The sequence below is a fragment of the Myiozetetes cayanensis genome, unplaced genomic scaffold, assembly GCF_022539395.1.
Source record: "Myiozetetes cayanensis isolate MyiCay16 unplaced genomic scaffold, myiCay2020 scf13, whole genome shotgun sequence".
Lineage (NCBI taxonomy): Eukaryota > Metazoa > Chordata > Aves > Passeriformes > Tyrannidae > Myiozetetes > Myiozetetes cayanensis.
Genome location: NW_026086937.1, coordinates 282,991 through 296,152, shown reverse-complemented (window position 1 = coordinate 296,152; position 13,162 = coordinate 282,991). Strand labels below are relative to the sequence as shown.

The following is a 13,162-nucleotide window of genomic DNA, read 5'->3' as shown; positions in this document are numbered from 1 at the left end:
TCCAAGGGCTCATTTCTGCAGCTGTATTTTAAGCTCGTGCTACAGATGAGTTTTATGATATTTGCTTGTTTGTGTTTTCTCCTCTGTGTTAACGTATATTATCTCCACAGCCACTAATTCTTGATATAAATGATGCTAAGCAGTAAAGTATGGTCCATTAACTTGATTTTTAAAAGTATCTAAAATTTACGCAGTGATTTAAATAATAATATAAATTATATTAAGCATGTGCAGCAGCAGAGGGTACGGCCTCCTAAACAGAATGAATTTCTCCTTGGAGAGCACTGATTAGTTCATTTTTCCTAATGAATCTTTCGTTATAGTCAGAAGTTCCTTTTTTTCCCCTCACTGTCTCACTTATGAAGCATGCATATGTATATATGTATGTTCCATTTATATATTTGATAGCTAGATTAAGTAATATCCTACTTCACCTCCAGAAAGGGCACAGCGCTTCTCAAGGAGGCAGCTGCATTTCTTAGGAGGGGGAAACTGAGGCCAAGGCACTCCAACCACAGGTCCTCAACCTGATCAATCTATGGGCCAGCCACTTCCAAGCATATAATTCACGGCTAAAATACACTCTGCAGAAAAGCGGATGGATACTGCTGCTTCTCTCAGTGCAATTTATTGTTGAGGCCAATTAGAAAGTGTTACCCATTAAGACTGATGTAGCCAGCATTTCTCCCACCCTGTCAAAAAGGTGGAGCAGATGGTTTTGCACTGCCTTCTCCAGCATCTAGTGATGCCCCCCTGCTTCAGCTCTCCCCTCACTCTGCATATTCACACTGTTCTCCCCCAAGGCAGGGTGAAGGAGAGAGAAGTTCCCCTTTCCCTCAGAAGTGCTTTACACGCTCCTGGAAGACAGGCTGCCATCTGGCCTAATGAGCTTTGGAACAAACTGCCTTTAAGACAACTTTCGTTTACCTGCAGTGACGCTCCTCTGGCGGTTGTTTACCAGCACCCCGGTCAATTAGGCTGTAGTTAAAGATTCATCACAGTTGTTGGTTTTTTCCCCTAGAAATATCAATGTAGGTAGTGTTTTCCAATAAGTGGACATTAATTCATGCTGAATTACAGTGGGATTCCCAAGAAACTACATATGAATACTGAAAGAAATCATTATGATTAATGATACAATTTATATGTGCATGTTGATGAAAGAATCATAATCTAGAGTAAATTAGTAGAGATTTATGTACTAATAATTTTGTTGTGCACTAAGGTCCAGATGAAAACCAACTAAATGATGTTGTATTGACAGCCAGTTCATATTATCATATCTTAAAGGGATAGTATAATAGAATCAAATAAACAAGTTCTAATGTACATTAACTCTATTTCACTTTTCCCCCCTCCCATATTCTATATTTATGGCATTGATAGGAGTAAAGTTTCATCCCTTTCATCTTCACATATATGCCAAAGAGTCAGTGGGATGAGATGACTGAAAATATTTAAACATAAAATAACTGACTTTTAAGAGAAAAGTAAATTAACTGACCTGATCCATCCATGTACTTCTGACCGCACGAACGCCATGTGGCTGCATGCAGGGGAGAGGAATTTCATGCCTTTCAGGACAGCTGGTGCAGCTCTCCCCAAATCTCATGGTGCCCCAGGTCAGTGCCCAGGACAGCCACAGCAGCACCCTACACACACTTAGCCACCCCCAGCACTGCTGACAGCAGCACGTCACCAGCCATCACAAATGCACTGCGCAGTCGTAGATATCTTAAATGTAGCTGGTTTTGCTTACTGCAGATAATGCAGCCTTGGCATCAGGAGAACTGAGGCCAAGAAGTGAATTCTACTTAGTTTTCCATAAAGGAAAACACCAGCAGAAGCATCTTTCTTATTGGCAGTATTTTTTCAAGTGTTACTGCACAAGCTGGAGTGCAACTGAAGCTGAGGGTAGTATGGGCCTCTTCAAAACTCTGTGTGGCAGAGGCCGTGCTCCAGTGTCACACAGTCACCTAATGGGGTTTGAAACGCCAGCTCATGGTAAACACATAAAGTGCATTACTTAATATTCTAAAGAGATGGTTGTGAATTGTTTTACATTAATCACTAAAGCGAATGTTTATAAAACGCATCTCTGTATAATAACTAACTGATCTTACTTCTGAAATTCTTATGGAAAATAGAAAGTGGAATGTAAGTGAAATTATCTATTCCAATTTATTTTTAAAAACAAGGATAAATTGCTGACCTAGCAAAATCTGCAATTTTTTTTTCTTAGGGTGCTCTTAGTACTTAATCATACTTTTCAAAAATTTTTTCAAAGTGGTATAATCTAGTCAAAATAGTCTTATGGTTTTGTAATAAGATACATTATCAATCTATAGCAACTCAGAGAGCCTAAACTGCTTGCAGTTTTCAAGAAGAAAACATCCCCTGAGCTATGTGTCCGAAACTGTAGTGATGTGATCCAACAGCAGGACTACTACTGTACATTAATAATTCAAACAAGATCCAGAATTTTCCTCCTGTACCTTCCCTTTTAAGTTATGTATTTTAACTTTTTGCTGCTGGGGACATAGTTTTGTAGTGCAAAACTCAATACTAGAGGCAATATTTAAATTGTATACATGCTTGGACATATTTGTTCATAACAAAGCCTGCTGGAGGATTAACTCTCTTCTACAGGGAACCCAATGTGAATTTACAAAGGAGAAATTACTAATAACAACATTTCTAGTGAAAACCAGACTGTGTCTACCCATTTTACCTAGCTATTACTTATGGAACCTGTAGCCACCACTAGATGCTATGCAGAATACCTAATTTTCAAAATCCTCACTTAAACCTTAATTCAAGGGAAAGACCTCTTGATCTCACAAAAGGCATTATTGCCGGAGATTAAACTGCTTGATGCTATGTATTGTTCTAGTTGTAGTCAAGAGGGAATATTAATTGAGATGTTCCATGGATTACAGTGTGTATTCCACAGTGGTTCACATGTTTCCTGGTGGTCTTTCCAACAGGAACAGCATAAATGAGGGTAATAAGACGGATCATTTTGAACCTTAGTTGTTAAGCCATTGTTCTGTTGTGCACAAAAGGTAATGCTTGGTTGATTTGCTTTATTTCTGAGCTGTTCTGACTTTTTCCCTGTGCACCTAATCTCTGCCACTTCCTCTGTGAGTCATCAGCAGCTGGACCCAGTGAAACCACAGGAACTAGCTCCTGGTAAAGAGCTCTAATGGTGCTATTACTCAAGTTCAATTCTCTTTAAGCCTAGTAAAGAAGCATCATGAGTCATATGGTACAGACAAGAGTTCTTTTGCATTTGCTTCTTTAGGAAAATCAAACCCCATGTCTTGCTTTTTCAGAGTGATTACAATGGATGTCTCTTATACCTATCTCACTCTGCCTGTCCTTTGCAGCAAGGATGAAGTGTCATTTTCCTTTCAATTCCTCATTATTTTTTTCTTGTACTTAACGGTTGCACTGCCTATAATTTAAAGACAGTTCTTAAAAATGAAACAAAACAAAAATTCACCACCATTTAGCTTTCTCCTTTCTGATCATTTTCATTGCACTGGAGTGCAATGTGATTCACACCTCCGATTCAGCTGATTTGATTAGTTGCTGCTGCCACACACCTGCTGCTGTCACCACAGTAGTCTGTATTTGTGGCATACATTCTTGCTGTCTGACAGAACAGGTGGATATTGTACAGTAGATTGAAAAAAAGTGTTTGAATTGTAATTGTTCTGCATCCTTGCTTACACAAACTCAGCAAAAGTTGGGTCTATAAACTGAGTCTTATGATTTGCCTTCAGTAAACAGGGTGGTCAAGCATCTTATTTTGAGCTAAAGCCAGATTTTTAACTTCAGGAGAGAATAAACTCTTCAGATGAACTTCACAGTAAAATGGCTGGAAATTTTTTATAACTTTTTAAAATTTCTGATTCCCAGGCATTTCTATACAAGACAATTTGAAGACTTCAGAGAGCGCTGGGGGATCTCTTTGACTCTTGGTAGGAGTTCCTTTCCTCTCCTTTAATTAAAACAAGTCATTCTTAACATTTAAAAATGGTCCTTATTAAAAGAATGTCTCAGTTATTATCCTCTCAGACTAGCGTTTTGCCTTCTGATGAAGTCTTGCATGCTGGTTGAAGGAGGTTTACTTGAATTGTAATGCAATGCTGCTCAGGGATGGATATTCTATGACAGTCTGTAACACTGGGCAGCAGGAAAAGAAATGGAGTCTGCTGTTCAGAATATTGAACGGAGGGAAGTATTGGCAGTTGAAAAAGATCTTCATGCCAAGTGTAGGGGTACCTCTGACCATACAGGTCTTTGAATGATCCTTTAAACATGAAATGGGAAGAACCCAAAATCCCACATGCTACCCAATTCAAAAGTATTTCAGTGAAAAACTGAGGAACAGTACAAGTGCAATGAAACCTCCCAAGGAGAGGTAAAATGCAATTGTAGTCTCTCTAAATCAGAGAGTTTATTTATTGGCACAGTTGTATTTTAATAAATTAAGGGCTCCAGTATAGACACTCCCAAGTTGTAACCCACATATCACAAGAGAACACTACGCCCTGATGTGAGCCTGTGCAGAGTTGCAGGCTGAGGCTTCTGTCACCACTGCTGCTGATGGCAGTACTTGAAAAGAAAAAGTTTGAAAATCATAGTCCTAAGGAATGAGCAGTTTTCCCTCTCATTCAAGATAATTTTTAGGCAAGTAGTGTGCCTCATCTAAAGCAAACACATTATTCCTCTGGTTTGAACAAAACCAAATGTTTTGATGTTTTCATACAATAAATGCCATCTAAATACCAATTTACCAGAAGTGCCAAGATTTAAAATTGATTACTTCTGCCTATTTCTCCAGCTAGCTATTAAATTTGCAGCAGATTGTAAATCATGGCTGCATGGAGGAAAAATCCAACAAATATCTGAAGACAATATTGTGCACATTTTTAATATGCACTTCTTCAAACGTGCACATCTAAGGTGCTGTGTTATGGAAGAATTTTTCTTAAAGCAGGAAAAAAGCGTAATGAGTTAAAATTTTAGGCAGACTGTGATTCTACATTTTGGAAGTTTCCATAAAGTTTTATGGCATCTATTTCAAATTAATATTTCATTAAACTACTTTCATGTGCTATCTTTAGATTGATTAATTTGATATGTTATTTCAGGTTTTACCTTTTATCTATGCACCCCACATTAGTGTTTTGGAATCATGGTACCGATGATTTTTCAACTCTCAGGTACATAAGAGGATACGATGGAACCAAAGAGCTTTCAATTTTCATCCAGTTCTAACAGATGTATTTGATTTATAGTAGAAGCTGGTTCCATACTCTTAAAAATGTTGTAAACAATTTGCAGCTGCTTGATTTTTTGATGCCATCATAAATATTCATGAACTTTTTCCAAGATCTACAACTATAAGGTGACCTTAGACCAAAAAAAAAAAAAAAAAAATCAGACTTGCGTGGTACAGAGTGTTGACATTGCTTTTTCACCTTTCTAAGAACTACAGAGACAGCTGCAAAGTCTGAGCTCAACATCACACACAGGGTTTCTGGAAAATGTAATACCTTGTTTTTTAAACAGAAACAATGAAAAGCCACTAAAGCTATGCTAGCAGAGAGCCTGATGACGCAGTTTGGCATAAACATAGTGGCCTGGCAAGAAGTCACTGGGTCTGAAATCAACAGCTCTGAACGTGACCTTTAAATAATGTTAGCAAACATTTTTTAGCATGTCATAGCACAGTTTTCTGACCATAATGAAAAGGAAAGGGAATGACTGCTGGAAAATGGGTGGAAGTATTAAAAAACAAACAAACAAACCAATCCAAACCCAACAGCAACAAAAAACAAATCCACACAAACAAACAAATGAAAAAAAAGAAAAGCAAAACTGGCAAATCTAACTATTCTGTTTGCAAACCTATTAAATGTTCAGCAAATAAAACTGACACTAAAGCATACAAAAATATTACATTGTGTCCTATCTTATCACGCAATAGGATACTGTATTATTATAACTTTATGTAACTAACAGGTATTGCTCACCCTTCAGCAAAGCTCTCTCTGTTTCTTTACCCCCTTGAGATTTTTGCCTTCAGTATTTTCACAAACTAACTAAAACATCTGTGTTTCAGGTGAAATTTTTATGTTTTTTAAGACTAATTGTAGAGAGTATACAGAGACAGTAATTGCATCAGTATCTCAAGCCAGTCAGATAAGCTGGGGATGGGAAGGTAGGGGTCCTGACTAAAATGAGAAGATGTAAGAAAATACTTGAGAAGGTGAAATTATTCCACTCAGGAAGATGCAGGACTTTGAGGGTGTTGATCTTCAGTGGCATAAATTGCTTAAAGTGATTACACCATCTTACCTTCAACGTTTGGGTCATCTGATATGTAATTTAAGTATGGCCTATATGACTGAGATTTCTAATGATATATCTCAGCAAGTAATGACTAAAATGACACATTAGTGACAAAATCCGGGATTTGTCCCAAAATTCATAGAACACATTTTATACTAACACACTGCATCCACAACACATCTTTTTCCTGGGGTATTCACAAGGTTTAAATAAATTACAGGTAATATTTTCATAAGTACACATACGATTTAGAAATACATGCCCCATTTTTTAAATTGAAGGAAAGTGTTTAAAGTGATTTCAAAGGGATTGTGGTGATGAAACACTATAAAAAGAATCCTACCAATCTTCTCTTACATTCAGTACCTGACCATAAACGCTTAGATGTCCCTTTGAAGGTCAGGGAGATCTGATGTACTAAGCATCCAAGTTGCTTTCAGAACTGTGATGTAGACCCCTAAATAACATAAGTGATTTTGAAAATGAGATCTAACAAAATCCTGTAGATATGTTGGGTTTAGTAAGGGTATCTGAAAGACTCACCTCAAAATCTTAACAGCTTTAGGAGCCCTTGACAAAATCCCATAGTCTTCGTGTATCAACGCCAGAATGCAAACTGAGTACAGCCCTGTAAACAGGAAGAACAATATAAATTGATCTGTTTTCAATGTTTATTCCCAAAATACCATGCAGCCTGAAAGAAAAGTAAAGAAAAATCCAAATAATTTCAGAATTCCCTTATACTCAGCAACATCAATGTCATATGGCTGGCTCAAAACCGAGCAGCACAGAGAAAATTGCACCACAACAATGCATCACTACTGCCCCTGCTTTCAGGTTTCAGAAAAGTTGTATTGAGACTAATGTGAAAACTTTCACTTCAAATAAAGAGATTAGGAATAATCTACTGAGAACTGAAACACGTTTATACTTTGATATATTTCTATATTTTTTTTCAAATGTGAAGTCTTTTAAGAGAAGACAGTGACATACGCATTATACATTTAACCGATTATTCATTTTTATAGGACTCAGTACTCCAATATGAAAAGTCTAAATTTCTTTTTCTCTCTGTGTCTTTAATACAATTTATCTTATGCCTAGAAAGCCTGGAGAACTGGTGCAATAAATTAAGGAAACATATTTGACAAATAAATAGACATTTTCCGAGTCAATTTTAAAGTCTGTATATGAGAATTTTTCATGACAGAGAACACTATTTTGACAACAGAATGATCTAAAGAAAGTGTTCATTGTTGGAAGAAAATTAAGGGAGTACCTCTGCTTGATTTCCCACTACAATATTAGTCAGGTAAGCCTTATCCATCTGAGAGTGCTCTGGATGGTTGGATGTATGATTTGTTAGTGTTTCCTATACCAGACATGGGCAGCATGAAACACTTGGGTAGAAATGTGGTTAATATGGAACTATACCTGGGTACCTTTATGATTTTTTCCCCTTAAGCACCTAAACCACACTTTTATGAAAGCTACTTTTGGAGCTGGATAAACTGCACAAAGAGATATTTTATTTTAAAATAAAATAAAAAAAAAATCAAGCCCGATTCTCAGCAAGTCATATCCTTTTTACATTTCACAGACATGACATGTCATTAGGAAATGGTGCGACTCTTGGTTACATTGGCATGTCATGTTACAGTACATTAGAAAACATGATGTGCTGACATAACCATGCATGACCATTATCTGAATGTCACGTTAAATTCTGGCAGTTCAGAAAGAGGCACATTTAGGTCTCAGTACACATATTTTGCATATATCATAATCTACACATGTAAAGTGCAAAAGATTGGAAAAAACACAAAGGAAATAGTGCCATCATGAAGTTAAATCATGCTTTTATTAAGTGTTCATCCAAATTCACTTCTCAGTCTGCCCTTATATTGTACATGCAAAGTACTGAGCACAGTCCCTAATGGATCATCTATGCAAAACAAACCTCAAACAAATATAAATAATTATCTTTGAATACTAGAAGAACAGAATCACTTTTTTTTACCTTCATAGCTGTTACAGTTGATCTTTATATTTTATTCATTCTCGACTTTTGGTGTGAATTAACATCTGGGACTCATCACGCCGTCCAGCATTTCAACAGAAATGATGTCACTGGTGCCAAATACTTCAACAAACATGGCTACTGCATAAATCCAAAGAACTGAAAGACCAGACAAATTATGTTTACAATTAGAAACAAAATGAGTCGTTTGTATCATAAGTTTAAGTACCTTAAACACAGACTTTCTTTCCAGAAAAAATACATTGACTGAAAACTGTAAAAGCAAGCATTTCTTTTTTTCCCCCCTCTCTTTGACAGTCTGGAGGAGCTTTTGATCTTCCAGTGTCCGTTACAACCTTGGGGAAGGTTAAGTTAACCCTTTGAACAAGCATTCCTACCAGCATCCAAGTCACCCAAAGTAACTTAATCACCAGGTAAATTGAATTCAAACTGCTCGAGAGAATATGAACTGACATAACTTAGCTCTGATGAAAAGGAAATTAAAAGGGCTAAATCTGATGTTGACATGCACTGAGGAGCCCAAACTCCTGATTCCAACTTTGGAGACACCAGGCAGTGTGCTTTTGTTGCATAGAAATGTTGACCTAGGTGCAAGTTGTGTGCCAGTCATGCGGAGACCCACGACAATGACTTCCTCTTCCAGTGCTGATTGGAGGGCAGTGTAGGACAGGACAGCAACAGAGGACACCCCTGTGCAACTCCGTCATTTCCCACCCTGGTGAGGGAGCAGAGACAACTACTGCAGAAAGCGTTTCAAGTACCATCCCTTTTCTTCCTGTGCACCCATCCAAAACTGAGCAGGTTTTTCAAGAATTGTTTTGTTAAAGATGTAATTCAAAAGGGAATTATTCAATTTGGTATTGACCACTCCCACCAGGAATTCATAACAGCAGCACAGCTTTACCAGTCTGACAGGGTAGGGATGCAGGAGACTTCAAGGATACAGGTTTAACAAGCACAGTAGCATCATAAGCTCTGCATTTCTCCGCTGTGTACCTACCCTTACAGGAGTTCTGATCAGTGATTTCTCCAAAAAGAGTGTAAACGAAAGAGGATGATTAAAGGAGGCAGAGAAGCACCAGTTCCTGCTATCAGGCCTAAACCTGGCACTGAAGCAGTTCCAAGGGGTGATAATTGCACGGGGAATTTCTGTGACATAGACACTAATTCACATTATATTCAGCTTAATCATGTAACCACCAAACAGCTGTAAGTAAGACGGGATGTACATACCAAGATATGTTTACTACCTAAAAAAGACAGACAATGATCTTAGCTGAGACTTATCAATCTCTATTTAGAAAGTAAGATGTTCAATGAAAGATGAGATTCTAGTCTATAAATAAAATGGCAAATAACCAAACAAATCACAACACAGCAAAGGTATCAGATAAGCATTTGAGTCCTTTAATCACACTGCTAATAAAGTTTGAATAAAATTAAGTCAATCGTCATTTATTATACCAAAGTACAAGTTCAAATATTAAGTTAAAGTATTATTAACTCAGCTTTCAGCTGGCTCCAAAAGCATTCATCTGCACTTGATATTGGTGAATACTTTCACACCAGCAACTATTACTTTCAGCCCTCAGGTATAACATCTTGCACCCAGAAGTAGCAGGAACACATCGATATTTTTTTCCCACACGCAGAAATATTAGCCTTGATACAACTACAATATTTCTTTATGCTTAACTGTGCCAGTATTTCCCTTTTGCTTTCTACCACATGCCTTTGTGTAGAATCCCTGTGATAAAATTAAAAGGACAAGGAGCTTTATAAAAATGAATAATCCTACTGAACATGCAATCAATTAACTGAAACACAGAGATGGATATTTTCTGAAAGCTCCTTACAGGCTCTAGATAAACACAGTGAGATAACAATGGAAAATTGTTTGGCTTACTAATTGTAACCAAATGTATGCCATGCTATCAAAACATTCTCAGGAGGATGTCAAAGACTTTTTAAAGTAAACATTTTGTGTCATCCTTTGACTGAAGTGGAACAAGGGTCTCCAATAAAAATCCTACATATCAAGGAGACTCAAAGAGGTTTATATATGTATTACTGGTCTTTGAAAATGCAGCTTGAGAGGTACATTAATAATTTCACCCAGCTGGGCAATAAACATTCTTGCCAAAACCATTATGTAAAATTACATAAACCCTTTTTTAAAGAGAATAAGTTACAAGAGGACAAAGTATAGACTGAGTTACTTCACTTTTTTTTTTTTTTTACAGCTGTGTTTTATGGAAAGCATTTTAGTGTGTAAAATATCTGTCCTTTTAAAATAATCCAAAGAGAGGCCAAAATTCAAACCTTTCTACAATGCAGAATTTTAAAATATTAGAAAAGTTTAGCAGTGAGAAATAAACAAACCTCAACCAAATAAAAAAGCTTTTCACAGCTGAAGCAATAGATAAAATAGCAAAGAACAGCTAAAGGCAAACACTTCCATCAAGGCATACTTAAACCTTTAAACACATGTCCAAGGGGAACTACCAAATAGTTAAAGCATTTGATCATTCTTAATTTGTGGATTACAGTGTTGGACTCCCCTGCTGAAAAGTAAAAAACAGTTAAAATCTCCCATTTTTCAAAAGAACCCATATGTTGTAGCAATGGATCCAATCTTGGAACTTACACTAGTAAAACATTCAAGAATATTCCTACCCAAACTTCACAGGAGAGCATGGTGCTTAAACAAATAAGCAAAAATTAAGAAAATTAAGGATAAACAGAAGTATTTTGATAGATAATAAATAAAGTTGCTCTAGAGAAACTGTATTTTATAGGTAATTCACACAAAATTTCAAAAGATCCTGGGAAAAATTATGAGAGATTGCTAGGTACCAACTTATTTTCCATAGTTCTCTATCAGTTCTGACATCTGAGAATGAAGGTTGCAGGAAAAGTTCCTAAAATTATTGGGAAAACTAAGCTATAAGAGGCTCAGACTGCAACTGGCTGAATTACCAGCCTCAGGAAGGCAGGGATGCCATAACATTTGTTCTCTTCATTTTCTTTTCTTCTTCTAGGCAGTGAACAGACTAAACTGAGGAGTACAGAAGTGTGAAAAAATTGCAAACTTTCTTCTGGTCCTTTTATCCTTCAGAAGCCTAACTATCTGCAAAAACAGAAGAAAAATCAAAAAGCACAGCATAAAAGTTTTAGCATAAGAACAACTGGATAAGAGCAAAGGTCTCTCAGGCAGAGTCCTGCTTCCAGCAGCAGCCAGTGGCAGAGGAGGGAGGAAGAGGAGAATAACCAGGCTTGTACATAAAGAGTCCTGTGCTTGGCTGTACTTCTGCAACCACTGGCTGCCAGCATGCTTGGACTTCCTTCAGTGGAGTCTGCTCTAAGCCAGGATGTTTGATGGCTCCCTCATGGCCCTCTCTTTTTGCTCACTAGCCTGTCACTGTTGTCAAAGGATAGTATGAGACAAAACAGAGGTGATTATCAATGACAGTAAAGAGTAGGAGGATATTCACTAGAAGAGAAGGCATTGCAGTGTGCTGGCTCAAGGACCAAACCAGAGAAGAGAGGTTCTTAACTCCACAAAAGAAATTGCAAATTGCATTAGTTTGGTCACTGAAGGCTAATTCAAAGGTAATATAGGTTTAGTGTGATGCCAAAGCACTGTAATGCAGTTTCAATTGCAAAAATGTTTTGTGATTTAAAAAAAAAAAAAAAAAAAATTTAAATATTACTTCTTTGAATCCAGACGGATAGTGACTTGTTAGTCTTGAGCATAGGCAGACACAATTTCCACAGAAAACTGAGTGGTAATGTACAATGTGCAGTTCAAAACATATCACTAAAACACAGTAATGGGAAATTAAACCATAGTTAAGGGCATGACATAACTAGATGAAAGATAACCAACAGCACTTTTTATAATTCTTCTATAATTTCATAAAAGAAAATCAGTAACAAATGCAAGTCAGCTCTAGAATTGCTTCAGTTTCATTGGAGTTGTGGTATTAATGACATGACCTAAAGAATGGAATAATATGAAATGGATAGCTGAAATATCAGAGGGAAGAGAAATTTGCTTTGTTTTGGTTTGTGGTTTTTTTTTTTTTTTTTTTTTGTAATTGTTGCTAGGAGAATCCAGCAATAAATTTAATAATCGACAGCTTAAAAAATAACCCTTTGGTTCCATACATACATTTTTCAATATCTGCTGTTAACTGTTATTTCTTATAGGTCTATTTCCTTTCACACTTTCCATCCAGATCAGAGCTACACAAGATGCACAGGTTCAGAGGGACTATTCAAAGACTGATCTAACTTCCAGTTAAGTGATTTTACAAACTGAGATTTCACTGTGCATTTCAGGTTTTTAAACAATAGCAAAACTTTAAGCAAAACTTCAATCAAAACTTAATCAGAATACATAAAATTATTGAAGTTTCTGAAACAAAACAAACTGCCCCTCCAGGATGGTGAAACATGAGGTTATGTCTGCTACACTTAAAGAATGAATTGGGTGCAATTTACTTTTCCACTCTTTTTAGTGGACTTTTATTGTTGACATAAAAAACCTGTTTATAAACATAAAATCCATGTAAATTTTTTTACAAAACCAAAGTACTTTACTATAATGTACAGAGCTAGGTAGATTCACTAGAACTGTCCACAGAAAAGAAGTACATGAATATACACACACATACAATTCTATTACCTACTGGCTCCTAATTTTAGCATGTCACAGTGGAATTACTGCAACAATTCTGCTATTAGACAGGA

The 13,162-nt window shown here is 36.7% G+C and overlaps 1 long non-coding RNA gene across 10 annotated transcripts in view; it reads right to left on the bottom strand.

Moving 5' to 3' along the window:
• Window positions 1-13,162, bottom strand: part of LOC126636429 (uncharacterized) — an 88,182-nt gene that overhangs the window by 15,739 nt on the left and 59,281 nt on the right. For all 10 annotated transcript variants that reach the window (XR_007627981.1, XR_007627976.1, XR_007627977.1 and 7 more), the window contains 2 exons: window positions 8,387-8,545; window positions 6,910-6,994 (listed from right to left, as the gene is read on the bottom strand). This is a non-coding gene — a long non-coding RNA (uncharacterized LOC126636429). The remainder of the gene's footprint in view (window positions 1-6,909; window positions 6,995-8,386; window positions 8,546-13,162) is intronic.